This window comes from Monodon monoceros, unplaced genomic scaffold (genome assembly GCF_005190385.1).
Source record: "Monodon monoceros isolate NGI ecotype Baffin Bay Population unplaced genomic scaffold, NGI_Narwhal_1 Super_Scaffold_1, whole genome shotgun sequence".
NCBI lineage: Eukaryota > Metazoa > Chordata > Mammalia > Artiodactyla > Monodontidae > Monodon > Monodon monoceros.
Window position 1 is genome coordinate 82696809 of NW_021703765.1, and position 23893 is coordinate 82720701.

Genomic DNA, 23893 nt, shown 5'->3' on the forward strand with positions numbered 1-23893 from the left:
TTTCTGACACAAGTCTGTAAATTGAAGTATCAGGACTTCCTTGGTGGTCCAGTGGGTAAGACTCCACGCTCCCAAAGCAGGGGATCCCTGGTCGGGGAACTAGAGCTCACATGCATGTCACAACTAAGAAGCCTGCATGCTGCAGTGAAGATCCTGCATGCCACAACTAAGACCTGGCACAGCCTAAATAAATAAATAACTAATTTAAAAAATAAATAAATAAATTGAAGTATCAAGTGAGAGCGTGGATTTTTTTGCCCTGTCCAGTAGCAGGATCAACTCTAATAAAGTAACTAAAATTGCTGGCCTGAGGTCCCCCCTTCAAATGGAATTTACAAGAGTTCGTGTCCATGAGCTACACACCTGACAAAAGTTGCCAAACTGCTTTTGGTACCTTGCCCCCATTTAATTAATATTTCTTCTCATTTCCATCTCTAGCTGAGGCTAGCACAGCTGGCACACACCCCAAAACAAAGGTATTTAAAGCCTTCAATTCCTGTTGACCCCTGCATCCCAGCTGGTGGCGCCTTTTAGATAAGAGCATGTGATTATTAGTATCGAAGAGGAAAGAATTACTTCTTGGACAGTGCTAAATTAATGGTCCATTTCTCTTATAAAAGTAGACAGGCATCCTATTCCAGCATAAATTCTTTGAAAGCAATAGTAAAACCTTCCAGATTATTAAGGGTTTGTAAATTGCTGAATACCATGATTCCCATTTAAGAAAAAGAGACACCTGCATTGGACAATCCGTCCTTCTGCATTTTAAGACTCCTTTGTGAAATAAGAAAAGCAAGCAACCAAACAAAACAATGGTTTCCTTCTCTTTTGTTAAAGAATTAGAAAGAGTGGGCATTTTTCCCCCCTGTACTATCCAGGACAGTATCCACTGATCACATGTGGCAATTTACATTTAAATCATTTAAAAATTTTGTTTCTCGGTCCTTCTAGCCACGTGTCAGGTGTTCAGTAGCCACAACTCTGCTTTGATAAACAGAGTCTAGAACATTTTCATCATTGCAGAAAGTCCTATTGGGCAGCACCGCTCTAAGACTTAAGAAATGATAGGGTTGGATTTGATGTGATGTGGGAAAGTGAAAACAGCTTTGCAGCAAAAGCCAATTTCATTAATATGTATCTATGTCCTGAAATATTATGTGTAAATGTATGAAAAGCACGTCAGAATTTCTTTGAATTATAATAATTTGGCAAAGCATGTGATTTATATGTTAAGCTGGCTAACCCGATTAATAGTGCTTTACTTTTCTATCTGAAGGAAAAGGTAGTGAATAATTTATCACACAGAAAAAAATGCTTGTCATCATTGTCATCATAATTTTTATTTTTAGATGAGGCATAGTATCTCTGATCTGTCCGGCTCCTCCTAACTTCACATGTTTCCTTTTGGTGAGTTCAATGAGGAAGAAATAGTTATCTAATTTATAGTATAGAATTATATATAATTTATTGAGAGTATAATTTTCAAAGAATCTTGTTCCTTATTATTTTCTTTCTTTTTTTACAGCTTTATTAAAAAGTGTAAGTGGCCTGGTTATTCTACATCATGTAAACTCCTTATCCTATTCAAATATTCGCCCATCCCCAAAAATCCAATTTTGTGTCTATTTATTGCAGAAGTATGTGCAGTCTTTTAAGATTTGAGCGTGACATTTGACCCACCCATTCTTTTATTACATGTACTTTGACTTTCTCTGTTGGACATAGTTTATCTGTTTTCCATTGAATTTGATAATTGCCTGAGTCCATGTTAGCGGAAAATGTACACACTTCATTTCCCAAAGCCTAACACTTACATTTATGTATCTATCTGTTTGTTTATTACCTTTTGAACCCCTTCACGCATTTCTCCCACCCCTGACCACCCCATCACTGGCAACCAGCAATCTGTTCTCTGTATCTATGAGCTTGAGGTTTTGGAGGTTTTTTGTTTCTACATATAAGTGAGATCATACAGTATTTGTCTATCTGTCTGACTTATTTCGCTTATTTCATAATGCCCTCAAGTTCCATCCATGTTGTCGCAAATGGCAAGATTTTATTATTTTTATAGCTGAGTAATATTCCATCGTGTGTGTGTGTGTGTGTGTGTGTGTGTGTACACATCTTCTTTATCCTTTCATCCATCCATGGACACTTAGGTTGTTTTCATATATTGGCTATTATAAATAATGCTGGTATGTACATGAAGGTGCATATATCTTTATGAGTTAGTGTGTTTGTTTCCTTTGGGTATATTTCCAGAAGTGGAATTGCTGTATCCTCTGGTAATTCTATGTTAAATTTTCTGAGGAACCTGCATCCTGTTTTCCATAGTGGCTGCACCAATCTACATTCCTATCAGCAGTGCACGAGGGTTCCCTTGTCTCCACACCCTGGCCAACACTTGATATTTGTTACAGTCTGATGACAGCCCTTCTGACAGATGTGAGGTGGTATCTCAGTGTGGTTTTGATTTGCATTTCCATGATGATTAGTGATGCTGAGCACATTTTCATGTACCTGTTGGCCGGCTATCTGTATGTCTTTGCCATTTTCTTATTTAAAAGAAAGAAATTAAATTGTTTTGGGGGAATGAGAGGGATCAGAGTTCTCTCTCAAATTTTCCCTAAAGGACGTTGTTTTGTTTTGTCTTCTTTGCTCTGCTTTGCTTTTCTGCAGTAGTTTATTCCGCAAATGGTTTTTCATTATTCACGATCTAAGATGCATCTTAGATGTCGGGTTTTGGGTCACCGTGGCAGGTCCAGGTTTAAAGGAGGAGACAGCAGGGGTTGTCCTTCCGCCAAGTTACTCCCACTTAGTACCTCAATCTCAGACAGTTGAATCTGTGAGAAATGAGAGGTTGCTGTGATATTTTGTGTTTTGTTTTGAAGCTCCCTCTCACTTTGAAGCCCTTTACTACGCTCCGACTTACAAAATTAATTTATACCCATTCTTTACCTTGAAGGGGCTCCCAGTACAGCCAAGAGGCAGACAGAGATGGGGCCTGTGTGAGCGACAGAGGTCTCAGCCCAAGACTAGCCGTTGGAACCCACATGGCACCGACCAATTTACAGTTTCTACTACTTATTTAAATAAAGTCTTTATTTCAAGGATTGATTTTTCACAGTTTTATGCTTTCCCTTTGGAGTGTTTCTCTCTGTAGAGCCAACTAATCAAGTTTAAATTTTAATTAAACAGCTGTCATGTGCTTGTTAGTCCTATGACAACCTGATGTTTTATGAAATTTTAATTTAGCCCAAACCGGGTAAGAAGATTTCTTCCGACAACAAAAGAATGCTATTAATAGGGTACAGTGGAGATGAAGCAGAGTTTGCTCAAGTGCTAAGAGATTCAGGTACAGGGAAGGAATGAAAAGTAAGCACTTGCGTACTACTTCAAGTCTCTGTCTTTCTCTGTGTCTCTGCCTCTGAGCATCTTTCAGCCTCTCTTTCTCTCTCTGTCAGTCTGTAGCTGTTTGTCTCTGTTAATCTACAGATCTAATGGTTTACTTGTTTTCTCCACCCCCTCACCTTCTTCTGTCCAGCGTCTTGATCTGAGCATCCCAGGCTCCAAAGGGTTGGAGGCCAAGCTGGCCCCGATTAAGAGTGAGTGATGACAGGGACTCACCTGGGATCGGGAGGGGGCTGCAGCTGGTGACGCTGCTTCCCTCCCCCTGGAATAGACAGCTTGCACATGAGCAGAAAAAACCCTCTCGGGGGATAATGCATTCTCACACCACCGTCACAGTTTTTGCCAACTGGACTGCACATAACATTGTGCCTTTGTGTACTTATTATTTTTTTAACTAATTCACCTTTTATTTTTTAATTGAAGCATAGTTGATGTACAATATTATATAAGTTTCGGGTATACAACATAGTGACGCACAACTTTTAAAGGTTATGCTCCGTTTATGGTTATTATAACTATTGGCTATATTCTGTGTGCTGTATAATATACCCTTGTAGCTCATTTATTTTATACATAGTAGTTTGTACCTCTTATTCCCCTTCCCCTGGATTGCCACTACCCCCTTCCCTCTCCCCACTGGTAACCACTAGTTTGTTCTCATATCTGTGAGTTCTTTTTTGTTATACTCACTAGTTTGTTTTATTTTTTAGATTCTACATATAAGTGATAACATACAGTATTTGTCTTTCTCTGTCTAACTTATTTCACTAAGCGTAATACTCTCCAAGTCTATCTGTGCTGTTGTAAATGGTGAATTAATTCACCTTTTAGACTTTAAAAACACCCTATATTTAGCCACACTCCAAATCTATAATCCATGAAGACATGAGTTTTGTGTGTTATATTTCTTAATACACATTAAAATGTTAAAAGTTAAAAAAAAAAAGAAACCAAAGACAAATTCATCTATGCATCACCTAAGATAATGTTAAGTATTACCAGCATTAAAAATCCCATCGTTTGGGGACTTCCCTGGTGGCTCAGTGGTTAAGAATCCACCTGCCAATGCAGGGGACACGGGTTCGAGCCCTGGTCTGGGAAGATCCCACATGCTGTGGAGCAGCTAAGCCCGTGCGCCACAACTACTGAGCCTGCGCTCTAGAGCCCACGAGCCACAACTACTGAGCCCATGTGTCACAACTACTGAAGCCTGTGCGCCTAGAGCCGGTGCTCTGCAACAAGAGAAGCCACCGCAATGAGAAGCCTGCGCACCGCAACAAAAAGTAGCCCCCTGCTCGCCGCAACTAGAGAAAGCCCACGTGCGGCAGCGAAGACCCAACACAGCCAAAAGTAAATAAATTACATAAGTTTTAAAAAAAATTCCATAGTTTGGCAAACTTCCTATAAAGCACTTTCTGCGTTTTGTTAGTTGGCTAGTTAAAATCTTAATTTTTCCTCTAATTCTATTTGGCTATGTCTACAAATATGCCAGAATCCCGTCCCTGGCTCTGTCATGCTATTTGCAGGAGTCTGCTTGAACTCCAAACATTTCTGAGTGTTTTGAACACACTGGTTGGAGTTTTCCTTTTGCCCTTAAAAGATCTGGGGAAAATGTTGAGGTTTCAGTATCACCTGTCCTCCTTTAAGTTGTTAAAAGAATCTCTTAAGTTCCAATCTATTAATTCATTTTAGGAAAATCAGAACAATTCTGAGTTCTGTTACCATAAATGATCCACCTGCTCTTAATACAACGCTTGAGTTTAGATTTAGCTCAGTCGTAGCCAAATCAATCTTTAAGATAGAAATAAAAGCCTAATTTCAGCTCCCTTCCTATAGTAGATCGGGGGAGGAGATGTTTTCTTCCTGTTTCAGCCTACTCTTCAGGGTGAAGCATTTGAAGGAGGCTGCACCTTGAACCAGAGACAACTTGGATAGCCAACCTATACAAATGGGCCATTTCAAACAGAAAACTCGATTTCTGCTTTTCTCAAGAAGCTTGAGTTACGCTTGCATTCCTGCTTGGTGACGTCACCTGGGATTGAATAGCCACTGAGCCTGTTACACAGCACCCAGTTGACCTCAGTCCCCACCAGGCCCTCTAGTCTCTCTCGCATGAAGGCTGGGGGGACACACGTCATTTCTCTTCCCACTTGCACTGCTTGTTTTCTAAGAATAGAGTTCACGGAAGAATGGAAACTCAGCGCACACTGGTCTCTATAAAACGGGCAAATAATGAATAGCCCTCCCTCCGCCACTGTGTCCTAGAATTCTGTTTCATTCCAGGTTATAAAAGTCACACTAGGAAATTTCAATGTGCTCATTCAGAGAGTGTCCAGGGGGCTGAGGGTCCTTGAAATCAGATTACAGAAGAAACAAGTGCTCAGCTGAGTGAGGGGAAAGCAAAAGGGCCCAGGGGTGAGTGATGGGGGAGGCGTGGGAGCTTTTTGTAAGCACTGAAAGGGCCATTGTGTAGATGACGGAGGAGAATTATTCTTTCTTTCTGGGTCTCTAAAGTAGAAACTCAAAGGAAACCAACTTTAGCTCGTTATAAAGAAAGAGACATTTCAGAAGCAGGGTTTTATGATGGCTAAATTTTTTAGACATTGGTTCGAATGTGATGTCATTACTTTCTAGCTATTTAACCTTCTGGCAAAGTTATGTTACCTCCTGAGATCTTAATTTCTTATGTGTAACATGGAGATGTTAAAGGTCTAGTGGTTTGTACCTAATCCAGAGGTTAGTTCTAAATCAGAGTGCTTACGGCCTAAACTACCATTAATCATAATGAACCTTCAAAATTCCTTCAGTTAAACTTAAAATACGAGGACTTGAGCACTTTGAATCTCAAAACCAAAGAACTAATTTTCTTTTCTGTCCTTGCATTTCACTTTTGCTTAGGTCCTTATAGGTCAAAGTCTGGTTTAAAAGGGGGTGTAGGGGGCTTCCCTGGTGGCGCAGTGGTTGAGAGTCCGCCGGCCGATGCAGGGGACACGGGTTCGAGCTCCGGTCCGGGAAGATCCCACATGCCGCGGAGCGGCTGGGCCCATGAGCCATGGCCGCTGAGCCTGCGCGTCTGGAGCCTGTGCTCCGCAGCGGGAGAGGCCGCAACAGTGAGAGGCCCACATACAGCAAAAAAAAAAATAAAATAAAAGGGGGTGTAGGAAGAATCACACATAGGTTTTCTATTTTTCTCACTTTCTCTTATTCTCAGCGTATATAGTTGAATTGTCACATGTTACATGTGGGAATCATGCACACGCATTTAATGCCATTGGGGGAGAATAAAGTAAGATTGTGTTTGTAAAAGGACCTCACAATGTTTGACCTTCAGTATGTGGGTATTTGTATGTATATCGTACGTTGTAACATTCGCTGGATTGGAAGCTTCATGGACTCTTGGACTGTGTTACCTTAAGTAGTGGACTCTCCATGGCTTAGCAGAGTGCCTGGAACACTGCAGGGATTCAGTGAAAATAGTTGGAAGAAAGAGAAGGAGGAAGGGAGGAAGGATCCAATGATGGAAGGAGTGGCTTGCATGCTGTGTGTTTTCTGGAACAACTCCTGTGAATTCCTTTTCACTGGAGGCAAGCAAAGGAATACGGAACCTGTCTAGTCCAATGGGTTTTCACTGGAGGTAAGAAAAGGAATATGGAACCTGTCTAGTCCAATGGGTTTTCACTGGGTGCAGACTTAGATCTAAGTAGTTACCTCAGTTTTCTTTGGTTCTCATGGAATGCGTTTATTCCACAAATATTCACTGAACATCTGTGTGCAGGGTAATGCTCGTAAAATTTAGAGAGCTACAAAAGTGGAATCCTCTGGCTTCTGCCCTTAGTAGCTTGCAGTGTAGATAATGGATATCAGTAGCTAAATTTTGTTATCGGCCAAACACTATTATAAGCACGTTGTCAGTATCGACTTATGTATGCCTCAAACAAGACTTTAAGAGAGGTAATTACTATTTACATTCGGGTGGGTGAGTAGGGGTGCAAGCTATTGGGTGTAAGACAGGCTACAAGTATCTATTGTATGACACAGGGAATACGGTCAATATTCTGTAATAACTGTCATCGGAGAGTAACCTTTAAAAATTGTATAAAAAATAAATACATTTAAAACAATTTATGGATGAGGAATCAGAGGGTAAGAGGGTAAATAACTTCCCCAAGGTCACCCAGCTGGTGGGTGGTGGAGACACAGGGTTCCCAGCTATGAACCAGCTCTGAGCCTGACCTCCTAACCCCTGTGCATTATCGCTTTGTCAACCTTTGAGGCTGTGAACAACATGGCGAGAGGGGTGTCTTAGGAGCTGTAGCAAAGTACTAGTCCTACTGCTTCTCCATCTGAAGGGTTGGCTGGTGGATGATGGGCTTTTCTGAATTTTATACACACTGCTGTTTTCAACCACTTCACCTGAAAAGCATGTTTTCTTCTCATTGCCAAGTTTCTTTGAAGGTCTTCACAGGAAGCGTGAAACATATATTTCTGGGGTGGTCATCGTTTCACGTTTCTCCTTCTGGCAAAATGATGGGTTTATGCTTTTATGGGCTGGTGATTACAATGTTTGTCCATAAATTGTGGCTTCCAGGACCCCAGAAGCCTGTCCCACATCATTAGCAGGTGCTTAGCTATTTCATTCTTGGAAAAGAAATGGAAATAAATTCATGCTGGCACAGAAATAGTGCCCACCAACTTATCTCTGCAATCATTGTGCCCAGGGTTCTGGTTTCAGCTGGACTAGACAATAGTGAGCTGCTAATGACCTAATAAAAAGACGTTAATATGTTTAAGTCTCCCCTGCCTCAGGGAAGCACTTTGTGAATCTGGCTTAAGGCAGTGTCTTCTGATGGATGGGCTGTCATATTGGAAAATTAAAATTGTCCTGCTCCTTGCTTAGAAATGTGTAACAAGCTGGCTCCTAAATAGAAAACAAAACAAAACAAAACAAAAAAAACTTTGGCTTTGAAATAGCATCTGCATTGCCTGGATTAAGGCACAGCATGTAGAAAGAGCTCGTTGACCAAGGTTTCCGGAAGGGTTGGGTTTACAGAGAGGGGAAGATGGCAGGTGCATGGTTTCTGAATGGGAGCCTCTAGAGGCGACACTTGGAACTGCAATAATGGAGTCAAAGGCATCATTGAAGGTTTAGGAGAACGTGGGCAGGTGTGGCGGACGGCAGGATCTGGTAGGTCTCACACACATCCCTACATTCATTGGACTTCTTTGGTTACAAATTATGAAAACTCAAGTCAAAATTTGTTAAGCCAAATAAGGCAATTAGTTGGATCATGCACCTGAAAAGGGCCATTATGGTATACTGCAAAGTTGGACTGAGGGCTTTCTTAGGACTTTGTTTCTTTCCATTTCTCAATACGGATTTCCTCTGTGTTGTGTTCAGACCCAGTCAGGCTCTTACTTTGGGGTGGCCCCCAACAGTTTCAGGGTTTATATCTTTCTAATTTCAAATCTAGCAGATGGAAAGACTTTTATTCCCAGACATTTCACCAAGAATTCCACCCCCACCCCTTTTTTTTTGGAGCAGTGAAAGGTTAATTGCAGGGCGAGCACGGAGAATGGGTGGCTCGTCCTCAAAAATTCTGAACTCCCAAGAATCCCTTGTTGAACAGACTTGGTTCTTGTGTTCATCCCTGAACGAGTAGCACCCTGGACGTATTGTGAATATTTAAGTCGCGTATCCAAATGTGCAGCCAGGAGTGAGAGTTCAAACTCTTCATCCTCAGGGTAAAATTGAGAAAACAACAAATAAGAGATACGGACCGGACAGGCAAAGAATGACCATTATTCATTAAGTTTCCCATGAAGACTCCCTATGAATATTACCTACATTCTTTTAGGAAGAATGTAGTCAAGAGTGTTGATAGAAAGTCTGCCATGTGGCAGGCACTATGGCAAGTCTTCAGAGACATCTGCAAACTGTTGGAGGAACGCTTTAGCCACTAAATACTTACTGAGTGTCTAATTGTGCTTATTATATATTGCTGCATTCCAAGTCACCGGCAATTTAGCGACTTAGAAAAATAAGTGTGTGTTTAAACAAACCTTCTGTGGGTCAGGAATCTGGGAGTGGCTTCACTGCATGCCTCTGGCCCAGGGCCTCCAGTGGGCTCGCAGTTAAGATGTGATGGGGGCTGCAGTCAACTCAAGTCTTGTCTGGGGCTGGAGAATCCCCTTCCGGAATGGGTCCCTCACGGAGCTGTCAGGTTCACACTGGGGAGCCTCCTTACCCCGTGGCCTCTTCATGGAGCTGCTTAACTGTTCTCATGACACAGCATCTGGATTTCCCCAACGTGAGGGATTTAAGAGAGAAGGGAAGGTGGGATTCGCAGTGATTTTCATGTCCTAATTTCAGAGACACAGACTGTCCCTTCTCACATGTTGCGTTCATGACAAGTGGGTCATTAACTCGGCCCACGCTCAATGCCAGCGGAATTAGTCTCCACCTGTTAGAGGGGAGGAGAGTTGAAGAATTTGTGAACGTATTTTAAAAGAACCACAGTCTACCCTCTGGCCATAGATTATTCCTATTCTTCCTCTGTGCAAAATACCCACCTCCCAAGATCTCCTGAAAAGCTCACCCTTTCACAGCATCAACTCAAAATGCAAGACATTGGGATCAACACGAGGTCCAGGTACAGATGAGGTCCTCGATCCTAAGCGGTTCAGTGTGATCTATTAAGGAAGCATATTTATCCCAGAAAACTATACCCCTAATTATGGGAAAAAGACAAAGATTTGGAGGTAAGTTGACCTTGGCTCTAATCTTTGCTCTGTCATCACCCTCTGAGGAATATTACGTGATCCGCTGTCCACAGTGAGCTGCAGAGATCACTTTTGTATATAACAATATCCATGATGGTTTGCACTGATCGGGCGCTAAGTGTATGCCAGTGTACCAGGCACTATTCTCACTGCTTCCTATGTGTGAACTCACTTAATCCTCACCACAACACCGTGGGGGTAATACTATTAGGAAACCCATTTTATAGATGGGAAAACTGATGCACAGAAAAGTGATGTCATTTATCACAGGTAACCCAAATGGCCAGGGGCAGGGTAGGGGTTTGAATTCCAGAGCGTGTGATCTTACCCGTAACGCGAAGAGAGCACTCCAATTTTCCACAAAACACAGCCCAAGGTGAAGAGAGATGTTGCTTATTTCGAGGACACTTCTATTTCTTTTATTTTCTTGCTTTTGGATTGTCTACAAAATGACTTGTTTTAAGTAAGATGTGAGGGTTGAAAGTTATTGTTTGTCAGAGATGAAAATGTGTTCTTTTTTCCCTAAACCATTGCAAATGAATGAATATATACTGGCTTATACTAGGAATTAAGGAACACACAAAGAAATACCACAAAGAAGAACCTGAAATTCTTTTCTAGTCAGAAGGTATTTGCACCAATAGAGGCAGAGATGAGAGAATTCTTTTGATTAAATCATATTGCTCCCCAAATCTGCAGGGAATTTAGTGACTGAATGGCTCTTTACTGATGTATCTCACTTGGATAATACGGGTGCTCGAAAGGAATTCCTGGCTTTAGGAGCTCGAGGAAACAGAAATCATGGCTGAGCTGAGAACCCCATGAGATTATCAAGCAAGGGGAGGATTCAGATTTACACAACTCATCCATTAAACAAGGAAGAAATTCTCTCTTTCAGTTTTATTGGCAAGTGGGACTACCAGCAAATGATCATTTCTGTTCATATCCTTTATTCATTCTTTTCTAATCACATCTTCTAAACTGCTGTTTAGATTTCATTTACCGATGAAGTCGCATTACCACGTATGGGCTAAGCTACACGGACAAGAAACTCACACAGATTCCAATGTGCTGCCTTATTTTTAACTTCTCTTCCTCCCTGTAGGATCAGGTTAACGTTCATAAGGATTCACCTCTCCCAGAAAAATAAAAAGGTCGGCTAGTAAACTGTCTTTATGCTATTGGTCTCTTCTAGAAGCAAGTTTTCCAAGCCCTGCATGATTTTTTTTTTTTTCCTAATTAAAGCAGGGACCCCAAGCACTGCCCAGTAAAGACAACTTTCTATGGTCTTTCCTGCCAAAAGCGATTCCTATTAACTAAGGGTTTCTATCTTACAATTTCCCAGGAACTATGTTACCAAACTCAGTGTAACAAATAAACCAAATACTACCCAACATCCTTTGAGTGCCTCATTCAATGAATATTTGGGCCACTATCTTAACTTTTTTTGGGGTACAGTTGTGGAAAAACACACTAGTCATCCGTTTTCCGAGTTTTCTCTGTATCTGAAAACCCACTCTGGGGGACTGTGCATTTCCCATACTCCTTATAGACAACCCTGTGGGGTGGTGATAATAACTCTAAGAAGAACTGCAGATTTGCCAGTTATAGTTACCCTTCCTTTCTCCATGGCTACAACTGGGGCAGAAGGAACTGTGGTCTAGCATATTGGGTCTGTACCAGAAATGTTTGGCAGTATAAACAAGATGGATAAAATAAGCAATTGTATTAGGGTTCTCCGGAGAAACAGAACCAATAGGATACATGTTCGGTAGCTATATAGAAAGAGATTTATTATGAGAGACTGACTTAGGCGATTATGGAGGCTAAGAAGCTCCATGATCTTGCGTCTGCAAGCTGGAGTCCCAGGAAAGCTCGTGGTGTAATTCCAGTCCAAACCCAAAGGCCTGAGGATTAGGGGAGCCAGTGGTGTGAGGTCCTGTCCAGTCTGAACACCCACAAACCGGGAGTGCTGATGTCTGAGGGCAAAGGGAGATAGATGTCCCAGCTCAAGCAGAGAGAGAAAATTCACCCTTCCTCTGCCTTTTGGTCCTATTCAGGCCCTCAACAGATTGGGTGATGCCCACCCCTGTTGGTGAGGGAGATCTTTATTCAGTTCACCAGTTCAAATGTTAATCTCATCCAGAAGCACCCACACAAACACACCAAGAAAGAATGTTTACCAGCTCTCTGGGCACCCCTTAGCCCAGTCCAGTCAACACGTAAAATGAACCATCGCAAAAGTATATTAAAAAGACCTATTACAGCGTCTGACATGTGGTAAACCATTAATATTTGTTCCCCCTCATCATTATTGTTCCACACTGTTTCCATATGGATGTGTTTATAAACGGATGGTGGAAAAGGCAAGAGACCAGGCTGTCAGGAGACGATGCTTCACCTCCTTTGCCACCTGGATGCTGTCCGCCATCAGCAAGACACTTAGCATTTCTGGCTTCAGTCTACTCTTCTGCCAAAAAGTAGTGGTAGTATCTGGTCCATTCCTACGGCCCCTAACCATCTCCAGAACTTCGAGGAGGCTTCATCTCCCCACACAAAATGTGTGCTATCATGTAATTGCAAGAAAAAGACCTTTACAGTTGTACACCGTCATCATACCATTATCCTGTGATCAGAGAGCAGGGGCCATGACCAACACTTTTTTTATTGTCTGTAGTAAAGTACTAGGTCCATATAATATATTAAATCCAAATTTGTCAATTTCCTTATTAACAATTATTTGTTGAAAATGTCCCACTTTCCGCCTTTTCGTATCGCTCTTCCTCAACCCCCTTCATTCAGAACAGGAGAGAACGGAGACTCAAATTTGTTGAGTATCTTCCAGGTGCTTGACACTTCTAGAATGTCCTCTGGGTAGGCTGTTTCATGGGAAAGTCCTTATAATGAGTAATATCATCTCTGTCTTACGGACAAGGAGCTGAAGGCTTAGAGAAGTTTAATGTCTAATGGAAATGGATCTTGATTTGGGGTTTACCTTATCCCAGGATACGTGTTCTGTTGGGTGTGTGATGCTGGTCATAATATGTTCTAAAAAACTTTTGAAAGAGTAAAAACTTATGAAAGAGTTGATGGAGCTCAAGGAATTTTCACTGGGGTTCGGGGGTGCTCTTTGAGGTGTGGAGATGATGGAGATGATAGGAGGGACCCAGCAAGTTTAGCTGAACAACAGCTTTACAATGAAGGCTGGATTGCGGTACCCATGTGAGCTGTGACTAATCACAGCTCTAGAATGAGAATTTGATTCCCTCAAAAAGACTGGGGAAGAACAAACATATATATTGGACCACACCCAAGACAGAGTTATTCTCTTCATAGAGCAATTGCATTTTACTGTTTTGCTGAAATTAATTACACAGAAAACTAAACAGAGATGTTTCCTTGTTAAAGGAGACGTGCTTTTTATTTGAACTAATGGGAATCTATATGTGTTCTGCATTGTTCACTGGTTCACTAGAAAATCAAGTAATTGGTGATTCGCACCAATCTATAGAACTTTAGTGACCGATGCCTCTTAGACAGCACAGACCCTGCAGATTGTAGAAAAGTAAACATCCACTCTAAATGAAGAATGTGATATTTAAAGTTAAATCAATAGGCCCACATTTCTAAGCTGAATAAAACGTTAATCCTTAATAGAGTTATTTCAGAAAGTCGATCCTAACGGTCCCTGTAGTTCAAAGATTTAACTCTAAAGATAGGGCTGTAATGACTCCAAGAATAGGAACGAAATAAGGGGATGAGAGAAAGGCATTTGACATTTGCTCCAGTGTAAGCAATGTGCAAATGAAAACCAACTTACGTGAAGCAAAATATTCCCCCTTTGTAGTATAGATACCGTGAGGTGACACCATTTATTCCTGACAATGTTTATTCTACCCGCCAGGGAGAGCAGAGTATTCAGCCGCAGGGCATGACCTTCAGAATTAGAAGTAGGAGTGAATTAATACAGTGTCCTAGTAATAAGTGGAGGTCATTGTAACTCACCTCCCAGAACAAATGGGCAAGGAGGAACTTATTCATTCTCAAAGTAAGTAGAAGATCAAATGGCCTTCACAATGAGAGTTACAGGAGAATGATACAACCTAAGTGTCCATCAACAGATGAATGGATAAAGATCTGGAGCTGGAAAGAGCTTTTAATGATGCAAAAGAGGCCAATCAATATCTGTACCCCAAAGTTTTATATATTTAAAACAAACAAACAGATGAAAAACAACATATCCACCTCAGAGCCTTTCCAGTGGAATCAGGATCACACAATCAGGGTAACCTTAGGCCAGAGGTTAAAATGCAGTGACTGTTGAGGCAAATACAGCTCAAGATTTGCATTGTTTGCTTTAAGAAACATTTAATTACCTACTGATAATTTTAAAAAATAGATTATCAATCTCTTGTTTTTCTTGAAAACTTTGAAAATTCAGAAACACTGTGTCGGCATTCCCGCCTGGCAGCAATCCAGTTCATCCGATCAGTGGCTGTCCCTTTGGCAGTATGTTCACTCCTGTTTGCCACAGTTGATGGCATTCTCTGTTATTATCTTTTATGCTTTGGTTCTTGCTTAATTATCTTAATAGTATCTCATGAAATATTCCTGGATACGGGTTCCGAGAAAATTATGGATAAATGGCAGTTTGTAAGCGAATTCTGTTACAGATACATTAGATAAAATTGTGATGTTTGGGTTTTTGTTTTGGTTTGGTTTTGCCTTTTTTTTTCTTCTCATGCAAATTCAGGTTTTCCCATATCAGACCTTTTCAAATTAAGGAACTCTTACATTTTGTTATGGGAGGTTAATTTCTCCAGCTTTGTTGAACAAGAACGTTTACAGGTAGAGGTTTTAACCAGTCTTTCTAATAATAAATGCCACTGAACGTGGTATCTTCTAACACGGCTTTCATTTTCTTTGTATAAAATGAGCCTTAAGATTTCCAAAGCTTAATCTAAAAAATGATACAAATGAACCTATTTACAAGACAGAAATAGAGTCACAGATGTAGAAAAAAATACTTATACAGTTACCAAGGGGGAAAGAGGGGAAAGAGGAATAAATTGGGAGATTGGGATTGACATATATACACTACTACATATAAAATAGATGACTAATAAGGACCTACTGTATAGCACTGGGAACTCTACTCAATACTCTGTAATGACCTCTACGGGAAAAGCATCTAAAAAGAGTGGATATAGGTATATGTATAACTGATTCACTTTGTTGTATTGAAGAAACTAACATAACATTGTAAATCAACTATACTCCAATAAAAATTAATTTAAAAAAAGATTTTCAAAGCTGGCTCTGATCCTATAGTTATGGGATGGAATGAAAATGCCTTGAGATACTGGTCAAAAGGTACAAACTTCCAGTTATAAGATGAATAAGTTCTGGTGATCTAGTTTACAGCATGTTAATAATACTGTCTTGGGCATTTGAAATTTGCTAAGATCATAAGTGTTCTCACCACACACACATTAGCTATGAGATGATGGACGTATCACATAGCTTGATTGTGGTTATCATTTCACAATGCGTACATATATCAACTCATCACACTGCACACCATACACATACACACTTTTACTTGTCAATTATACCCCAATAAAGCTGGAAGACACGAATCAGAAATTTGTGGGGGGAAGGAAACAGACATGGAACGTATAGGGGCAAATAAGAATGAGAAATCCTTAAAATGAAGTAATATAGGCAGTATTCCTAGGGAGGGGAAAGTTCTAGAAATAGATGATGAAACCTGAAAAGGAGGGGAAGGTGAGGGGCAGAACTCCTGTGATAACATTTTATTTCATCAACATAAAGCCTGTCTCACTGGTAGGTGAGGACAGAAGATGATGGTAAGATGGAACCCTGAGTCCTGGCATCTGAAGCAGGTGTCATCACCTCAGCTGCTCCCAGCTCAGGCTCCGGAGAGGGAGAGGGGTGCCCTAATGGGGTGTCCTCAGTCTCCCTGTTCCCAAATGCAAGTTCATGTGACCAATGCACAGTGAGGCTAAACAAACCAAAACGTTAGAGTTTGGGGTAGAGAAAGGTATATTGCAGGGCCCAGCAAGGAGAATGGGTGGTTCATGCCCCCAAAACTCCAAACTCCCCAAAGGGTTTCAGGAAAGTATTTTGAAAGGCCAGATGAGGGAGGGACTTTCCAGGATATGTGATCAGCTCATGCAAAATTCTCTGATTGGTTGATGGTGAGGTAACAGGGCGGCGTCACGGGGGTTAACACTATCAATCCTTAGGCGCCAGTGGTCTTGGGGGGGCTACGCGCTCACGGTCATCAAGTAGTTAATTTCTTCCATTTGGTGGTGGTTTTAGCATCTGAAAAATTCAGGAAATATGCACGAGATGCTGTTATAAAGGTACTTCAGAAAGGAGCGAAAGCAGAGGATATGGGAGACGGGTCTGTCTGGGGAAGGTCCCCTAGGGTCCTGCTTGGCTACATCCGCACAGTACCTGAAGCAATGGCACCTGGGCTCCTCGTTGTGTCAGCAACATGTGCTGTTAATGTAACAAGAAAATAGTCAGCTCCTCTGCCTTGAATTCTTATTGAAACCCCTGTTAACATTTCCCCTTTACAATCCTGGCCACAATAATGAGGTTTTAAATCCTTCAAACGCACTCTAAAAGGCAGCTACAGGCTTTGTTAGCATGACATTTTCAGCGCCATATGATTTACATGGTTGGTCATTTGTCTTCTTTCTTTCTAAATAATGGCCATCAAAGGGAGGGATGGGAGAGTCGGGAGAGGTGTTCAGTGGGGACAGGAAAGGTTCATGAATGCCTCACTCCCAATCACAGCCTTTGGTGTTTAAACAACCCGACCAGGTTTTATTTGACAGTAAGTTGCTTCTAGGAAACCTGTGTAACTGCAAATCTAGGAAAACCCACACATCCACACCCGTGTACTGCATCATTGGCCTTGGTGTTTGACAGATGCCATTTGTTCTTTTTTTTTTTATTTTCTAGGAGGGAATTGAATTCTTTCTCAGATAGCCTCTGATAATATTCTTTTAAAAACTTTTTATTTTATTGAAATATAGTTGATTTACAATGTTGTGTTAATTTCTACTGTACAGCAAAGTGACTCAGTTTTATATATATATATATATACGCACACACGTCCTTTTTCATGTTATTTTCCATTGTGGTTTATCACAGGGTATTCATTACAGTTCCCTGTGCTCTACGGTAGGACCTTGTGGTTTATCCATCAAGACGGATATATGGATATATGGATAGTATTATATACTATCCACATAATAGTTTGTATCTGCTAATCCCATGTCTGTTCTCTATGTCTGTGAGTCTGTTTCTGTATCATAGATAAGTTCATTTGTGTCAGGTTTTAGATTCCACTTATAACTGATACCATATGGTATTTGTCTTTCTCTTTCTGACTTACTTCACTTAGTATAATCACCTCTAGGTCCATCCATGTTGCTGCAAATGGCATTATTTCATTCTTTTTTATGGCTGGGTAGTATTCTGTTGGATATATATGTACCACATCTTCTCTACTCTGATAAATAGCTTTAGGAGACGCTGAATCTTCAAGTAATTGATTTTTAAAAAATCCCACTCTATTCAGGTATGATTAACATACAAAATGCTGTACATATTTAATGTATACACCCAGATGAGTTTGCAGTTAAGTATCCATCCCTGAAACCGTGACCACAATCTATGCCATAAGCGTGTCCATCGCCTCCAAGAGTCTCCTCCCACCCTCTTTATTATCATTGTATTCCTTTCTTTGTGACGAAAACACTCAAGGAATTCCAGAGTCTCCTGCTTTAATAACTGCTACTCCCAGGAGCTGTGCTATAATCAGTTTAAGAAGGCTCTTCCTGTCTTAATGTGAACTATTTTGTTTGGGAGAAATTTCTTCAATGGTGTCGTTTATCTTTATACAATTGACCCTTGCACAACGCAGGTTGGAACTGCCCGGTCCATTTATAGTCGAACTTTTCAATAGTAAATACTACAGTGCTACACGGCCTGAGGTCGATTTGAATCCTTGGAAGCAGAACCTCGAGTACAGAGGAAGAGGACTGTGTATAAGGAGGGCTGACTACAAGTTACACATTGATTTTTGACTGTACAGAGGGGTCAGTGCCCTTAACCCCCAAGTTGTTCAAGGGTTAATAGTCATAGAAGTGGGACCTTTTTAAGATCTCAAGAAACCCCAGCCAATTTTGATGGCCATAGATTCGACTACCTGAACTGTAATCCCACTAATTTACTGTCTGTCTTATTCTCCGATTCTTCCTCACATCTTTGTCATAAACGCCTATAGGAGAAGGGCTAGATGTTACTCTTCCTCGGTGCCTGGTCCCCTGTCCCAGGTCCAGGTGAACAAGTATTGAGCAAAGATCACAAAGCCTGATGCCTATAGGAGTTGGGGTGGGGATAGCACATTGGATGAAAAGGATCCATTTGCTTTGCTTTATTTTTGCATAAAAAAGAGACCTATTATTCACTTTATAAAGCACTATGTCAACTCTACAGTTTTTCTTCTAAAACACATCCCTGTGTGGTTACCTGTGATATCCCCACACTTGAGGGAAGTGTGGACACAGAACTAACATGATGATAAACAACAGCTCAGTGGTGAAGCCCCATCAGGACCCCAGGGCCCTCATGTTAAAACAGACAGTTATCTGTTCCAGCCAGCTGGTGCCATGTGGAGCTGCTGATTTAGTTTCCAATTATTCTACTTTTTCAAGAGAGTCTAACATTTTGAATTTTTAAGTGAAAGATGCCAATTTAAAAATATTATCTCAAATACTTTTGAACTGCTCAGTATAAACAAAACAAACTGAGGGGCAAGATACATCCGTGAACCCAACACATTGACAACTCCTGGTGCAGACAAATGCCTGAAACTAGTATCATGAAATATCTGTGCATGTGTGCTCATGGAAATTCTGCGCACAGAATTTCATTTTGAACAGATTTCCAGCTACTTTTGTTAGCTTACAATGTATCTGTATTTATCTGACATATAGAAGTCATATATCAAAGACTACATATTCAAGTAGATGTTAGAGGCATATACATGCATATTTGTATATGTAATACATGTGATCATATATTGTTTTGACATAGAATTGAGGTCATATTTGGTTCTCAAGAATACATGCTGATTGCGCAGTTTAACTAGGTTTGGTGAGAACCTAAAATGAAAAGCATGACCTATTATTCAAAATAGATTTTATACCCTCAGTTGACATTTTTTCACTAGCTCTTATCACTGCCTCATTTATTTACCTTTTTTTTTTGCCTGTCTCAGATCGTTGGAGTGTCTTTAAGCCATAATTTTTTTCTGAAGGGATAGGAAGTCAAAAGCAAACTTGTGCAGCCAAAAGGAAGAACAGCTGTTTCCCCTGAGGTGAAGTGTGTCAGTGTGTGTTACAGGCAAAAAAACACTTCAGGGTCTGGGGAAAAAAAGATAAAACACAAATTACAGGATGATCTGTTTTCACGGCACTTGGAGATATTCAGCAACTTGGCCTCAGAAGCATATTACTAACACAGCTCAGAAAATATTTTTGTTACTTGAACTGAGGAGATTTTTTTCCTTGAAGAGAAACCTTTCACAATGGTATTCGATGAATACAATCCACCTGCAGTAGAAGAGAATCATCTTAATTTGGTTTGATCCTGAAGAGTCTAGGCAGGTATATTTTCTCTGTGCCCTGACACGGCAGTGTTTAAGAATGTGATCTATGGGGGAGAAAAATGTGATCTACAGCCCGAAAAGGGGAAGGATTTAAGAAAATATGGTTCTTGATGTTTTTGAGACTCAATTTAAAATTTTTGACTCAAAATAAGAATATATGCATTGAGAAATATTATTTTATCCCATTTATCCCCACCCTATGGTCTCCCATCTGAAAGGAAATACATCTATTAATTCATATATAGTCTCTTTGTTTTATTATGCAAATAAAAGCAAATAGGGATGTACTTATCCTTATATCCCCAGCCCCTGGTTCTTATACAAGATGTAGCATCCTGTACACGTTTCTGTACTTTGTTTCGCTTCATAATACATCCTGGCAAAGAGGAAATGGGACAGGGGAGGGATAAATTAAGAGTTTGGGATTAACATATACACACTACTGTATATAAAATAGATGAAGAAGCACGTACTGTATAGCACAGGGAACTATAGTCAATATCTACCTATCTATCCTGAAGATCTTTCCACGGCTATACATAGTGACTGGTTCCCTTGTTACAGCGCCTGGTGGCGCAGCGTGGGATGCCCCAGACTGGCTCTCGATTTGTTAATCCCCTTGTGTCAATCAAGCTTGTTCTGCTTTCACCGCTCCAAGCAGGGCGTGGCCTGATATTTATTTAGGAAGTCACCATTTCCAAACTCCCCTGCGTTCCAAGAGCTTTGTAAAGCTAGGCATCAATACCCACTTTCACGGGTGTCACTGAGGCTGCACAGCTGCTAAGTGATATCGTCACGGGTCCCGCCCCGCCATCCTGCATCCTCTGTCCTCCGGTCTCTGCGCCCTGAGCCCCTCTTGCGGGGGCCGCGTCTTATCCCTCACTCCACGCTCTTGGACCTTGATTTGTTACTTGCCTTTGAGATCTCCAGCTCTCATGAACTCAATTTTAGTCTTTTGAGCCCCAAATGTCCATTGTAACGGAGTGGGCTTGAAGCCCCCCCTAGTTCACGGGGCCCCCTGACATTCAAGTATTCTTCAAGGACAAGGGAGAGCAGTCAGCTGAAGAACAAGTAGAAGCCAGAGGACCAGGTGGTGGGTCGGGGGACGGGCGCCCTGGTGGGGCTTGGGGGGCTCCGCCGGACACCCCAGGCCGCCCCTCTTCCCGCCGCCAAAGCATGCGTTGTGATCCCCGGGTGATTCCCGGCTGCCTAAGGAGGGGCCGGGGCAGGTGGGCACAGCGGAAACGCTGCCCTTAGGGGTGCGAGGGTACATTATGGGGAACTTTCCAGAAGGAGCCTAGAGTCAGTCGAACCTCTTCAGCTAGAAGTCAAGGAGAAAGATGGAAGTGACAGAGTTGAAGGAACAGATGGAAATGGGGCTGCAGAGAGGATGCAGAAATGCCAACGGAATGCATTCTCTGGATTGAACCGGAAATGTCCGTTTATTGGCAAGAGCCATGCAATTAAAGGGGCTGATTGAAATTAAACAATTAAACAAACACTTGCCTAAATGGAGTCACCCCTTGCATATTGGTTTTCTTCTCCTTTCACTTTCTCTGGTCCCCTCCTTCCTAGAGCACAAAGATGGGTCCCTGGACCCAGATAAAGAAGGGCTGAGCTAACTCTTAGTTTTGCGTATAAAGGACTACCCACCTCCCCACCCCAAGTCATAATCACAGCAGTGACCTTCTTCTACACGTCTCTGCAGTTCATAAAAAGACTTGACACGTTGACTTCTTTGATGCTAAGAACAGGCACGAGATAGGCAAGGGATGGTCATTGTTATCTTTTCCTTTACAAGGTATAGAAATGGAATAGTTTCAGAGAAGTGCAGTATCTTGCCGTGGTCACACAGCTAGTTAGTGATAGAAGCAAGCATCCGAACAGGTCTTCTGTCTTAGAATCTTATGTCCCACCAACTAGACCAGGGTTTCTGCGTTGCAACCACCTGAAAAGCCTTTTTTGTTTTAATGGAAATTCCATGACCTCATCCCTTAGAGAGTCTAATTTAGTTGGTATGAGTTGGGGCTCTGGAAATGAGAGATTTTTCAGAAAATTCTCCCTGGTAATGATAAGATTTGGAAATCACTGGATCCTCCACAATTTGTCCCAGAGCTGAGCTTCCCATGGAGAAAATGTTTCCCCACTCAACCCCAGGATGACGCTCTTACGGCAAACATTCTCCTTCCCAGCATTTAGAAAAGAAATGAGTAATATTTTTGTGATTTCCTACTGTGCCCTTTCTCGTGTGGTTGTCATTCTTGTGCTCTGATTTGCACAGTCTTTGTTTTTATTTTCCTTTTTGTTTTATAATATTCACTGACTTATTCAGAAATAAATATTTTAGCTGTTTGTAAGAGCAAACCACTGTGGGATGCCCCAATAGGAATAAACCAATGAATAAATCACGGTTCCTTCACTCAAAGCCTACATGCATCATGTCTATACCTTCTAGAAAAGAAATATACCATTAATAATGTCCTTCCCAGTGTCAGAAAATAGTGACTTATTTTCCAATACACCTTTAACTCTGGGAGTGAACTTGCTGAGGGCTCTGCCCATCCTTGCATTTGACGAGGCGCTGAAGAGTTTATCCAGAGGAATTAGGGTGACCAGACTGGGAGAATGAGTCAGGAAAGGATGTGGAACCAGGGGGAAGTACCCATGGCCACAGAGAGGACACCCAAGCCGAGTGAAACACTGCAGCTGTCTGCACATTCCCTGTCAATTGCAGTGGGTTAGCAGTAACAGATGGTTTTATCTGGGGAAAAAAAGAATGAGCTGGAAATAAAGATGCAGCAAAGAGATATAGAAAACCTAAACATCTTTTTTTTTTTAATTTGTAGAAAGTTTTAAAAGGTTTAAAAAAATTTTTAAGGTTAAAAATATTGGGGCTTCCCTGGTGGCGCAGTGGTTGAGAGTCCGCCTGCCGATGCAGGGGACACGGGTTCGTGCACCGGTCCGGGAAGATCCCGCATGCAGCGGAGCGGCTGGACCCGTGAGCCATGGCCGCTGAGCCTGTGCGTCCGGAGCCTGTGCTCCGCAACGGGAGAGGCCACAACAGTGAGAGGCCCGCGTACCGCAAAAAAAAAAAAAAAAAAAAAAAAATTTAAAGCAAATGTGATCATGAAAGTGCCCAATGCAGGGATGATTGCCTCAATTGGGAATACACACGCATGCATATGAGTGTGTGTTGGTTTTGTTGGGGGGGGGGACGGAACAGGTAAGAGAACGCTGTTGGGAGACACAGAAGTGTCCTCCAGACCACCAGCCAGTGATGGATGCTACAAACCTCCAAGCATCCCCTTCATGGAGTAGCAGCCGCTGGCTGGTGGACTCTATGGGGTTCTGTGCGAGGGAGGGAAGATGGACTCTGTGCTTGAGGTGGGAGATTGGGGTCTCAGGATGAAGATGCCTTCCTGCAGGCCCAGCATCCTATGAAATGTCATCCTTCTCTAGGATCCAAATCTCTCAGTGAGTGGAGAAGCGGGTCGAGCAGGACTTACCTAGAAAATAATTACTTCATTTTTGTCATGTGTATGGATGTTAAGAGAGAACGTTTTTGGTGTCGATTTCTGTTGTTTTGCCTTTTAAAGCAGCAGGGATAGAGTCCTGATGGGCGCACTCAGGACTCCTTCTTCCAACCTTGGCCTCTTGCTGGGTGACCACATCTCATCCACCCTGCACTTCTGCTGCATTTGCATACCCAGGACCCCAGTGGAGTTCTTAGGACGAGGCAGGGGATGCACTTGGGATAAAACCCAGGGTATGTGCCCTTCCTCTTCTCTGTGATTAGTAAATGCTGCACATCTGGAGGGCATATGGGATGGATGTGAGTCCAGAGTCACAGTCCCACTTTGCAGAAGGTGAGTGCTGTGCCCCAAAGCAGGAAAGTGACCAATTTAGAGCTGGTTGCATTGGCAATGGAAGGCGGGGCACAGTTATATATAGCTATATATATATATATATATATATATATATATATATATA